This window comes from Hippopotamus amphibius, chromosome 2 (assembly GCF_030028045.1).
Source record: "Hippopotamus amphibius kiboko isolate mHipAmp2 chromosome 2, mHipAmp2.hap2, whole genome shotgun sequence".
NCBI lineage: Eukaryota > Metazoa > Chordata > Mammalia > Artiodactyla > Hippopotamidae > Hippopotamus > Hippopotamus amphibius.
This window is the reverse complement of record NC_080187.1, coordinates 126,614,566-126,616,756: the sequence shown is the minus strand read 5'-3', so window position 1 is coordinate 126,616,756 and position 2,191 is coordinate 126,614,566. Positions and strand designations below refer to the sequence as shown.

At 57.9% G+C, this 2,191-nt stretch overlaps 1 pseudogene; it reads right to left on the bottom strand.

Moving 5' to 3' along the window:
- Nucleotides 1–650: 650 nt before the first annotated feature.
- LOC130844486 (small glutamine-rich tetratricopeptide repeat-containing protein alpha-like) lies at nucleotides 651–1,716 on the bottom strand (annotated as a pseudogene).
- Nucleotides 1,717–2,191: the final 475 nt, after the last annotated feature.

Sequence of the window (2,191 nt, the reverse complement as noted above, 5' to 3'; positions counted from 1 at the left end):
GGCGGGACGCCCTGGGGGCGGGAGGGCGGCGGCCGGGACCCGCGGCGGGGCGGGGCTGGGCCGGAGGCGGGGCGGGCGCCCCTCGCGCGCGGGCGGTCGTGAGCCCTGGGAAGGGGGCGTGGAGAGCAGCCCCGCGTCCATCCACACGCGTGCCTGGAAGAGAGGCCCGGACACGGTCCCGCCCCCCAGGCCTCCCGCTCCGCCCTGCCGGGTGCAGGTAGACGGGGCGCCAGGCGGGACCGCCCCCGGGAACCTGCCTCCGCCGCTCCTCGTTCAAGAACCCGGGTCCGAGGGCCGCGCAGGCTGGCTGGGAGCTCTTCCGATCAGGGGGCGGCTGGGGCTGCCAAGGCCGACTCAGAAAGAGGCTTCCGGGGGCTGGGCGGCCCCTGAAGACAGACGGTGGGGGCGGGGCTGCGGGAGGGGCCGGGGGCCCGGCAACCCCAGGGCGCGTCTCACCGGAGTACCCGGCCCACCCTGCCATCCTCTAGGAAACACTGTAATGAGTGGGGTTTCAGGGGCTGGGGGGAGGTGGTGCTGGTCTGCGCTCACAGCTTGAGAGCTCTGTTTCCAGAAGGGTCTGAGGGCAGTGACAGAGCACAAAAAGGGAGGGGAGGGCGGAGGCAAAAACATGAAAATGATAAAAATCCCTCTTAATATGCGGGTCCAATTTCTTTTTCTTTCGTGGGCGGGACAATGGGAGGAGACGGAAAAATGCGAGAAGGCTTCCAGTGGGCCGGGAAGGACCCAATGGCACTGGGGAGCGGGGTCGCGGGGTCGTCGTTGCTGGCACTTGGGGTCTGACTCCAGATCTGACTAAGGAGCTGTTCTGTCAGATCTGGGCTCTGCTGCTGCATCTGCTGAGCGAACTGCTTGGCCCGCCTGGATAAGGCTGGCCAGGTCGTTCTGCGAGGGGCTGGTGCCGGGAGTCCCCAAGGGGTTGTAGCCCCTGGAAATCATGCCAGACGTGAGCTGTTGAACTTGGGGGTTGTTCATGAGGTTTGATGCCCTGCTCATAAAGCTGGGGTTGTTGAGCAGGCCTGCAATGTCGAAGCTGCCAATGCCTTCCCTTGGGCTGGGCGCCTCTCTCAGCTGCAGCTCCGCCACCTTGAGGTTGGACGTGTAGGTCTCCTATTGCGGTCCAGCTCCAGGGCCTTCCTGTAGCAGGCCACAGCCTCCGTGTGCTTGTTCAGGCTGGACAGCGCCAGGCGCATCCTGCCAGAGGCCTCGCTGTAGGACGTGTCTATGCAGATGGCCTGCTGGCAGTCCTGCAGCACCCCCGCATTTTTCCCCAGTTTGCTGTGGGCCCCGGCTCTGTTACAGACGTAGACGGAGTTGGTGGGGTTCAGCTCCATGGCTTTCCAGTAGAAGTGCATGGTGGCCTCAAAGTTTCCTACCTTCATCTGTGCATTTCCTTCGGTTTTGAGGCATTCTGCCTCCGCTGAGTCCTCCTCCGAAGGCAGGGTTCACTGGGGGCTCCTCAGATCCGACGGCATCTCCTTTCCCGCGCAGCCTCTTCAAATATTTCCAGGAGAGTCTGGGGGAGCGCGAGGTCGCTGTCCTCCACCATCACCCCAAAAGCGGTCTCCAGGCACCGGATGGTGACTTCCAAGCTCTCCTGGGTGTTGGTTGAGAGCCCCCCCCCCCCACCCCCGCACTTCAGAGCTGGTCCTGCAGGAACCGGATGATGGCGTAGGCCAGGCACTTCTTGTCATCCATCCTGAGACAGGAGGAGACAGGCCTGGAGCTTCAGGATCTTTTAGGCAGCTGAACCCCCCTATATTTTTCTAATGAGATATCAGTCATCATTCTTATGATTTGTGTGACACAAGTAATGAGTTATTTTTCTCTGCTCCTTTTCAGAATTCTCTTTATCTTTGGTCTTCAGTAGTTTGACTATTAGATGCTTAGATGTTGTTTTCTTTATATATGTATATCCCCACTTGGATTTCACTGAGTTGTTTGGATATGTAAGTCATTTGATTTGTACCAAATTTGGGAGATTTTAATGCATTAACTGAGCAATTTTTTTTCTCCATTCTCCTTCCTTTTATTCAGAGACTCTATTTACACTTATGTTAGACTGCTTGATATTGTTCCAAAGTCCACTTAGGCTCACTTCATATCTTTTAATCATCTTCTTCACTTATTCATGCAAGATAATTTCCATTGCTCTATCTTGATTTTAACTTAC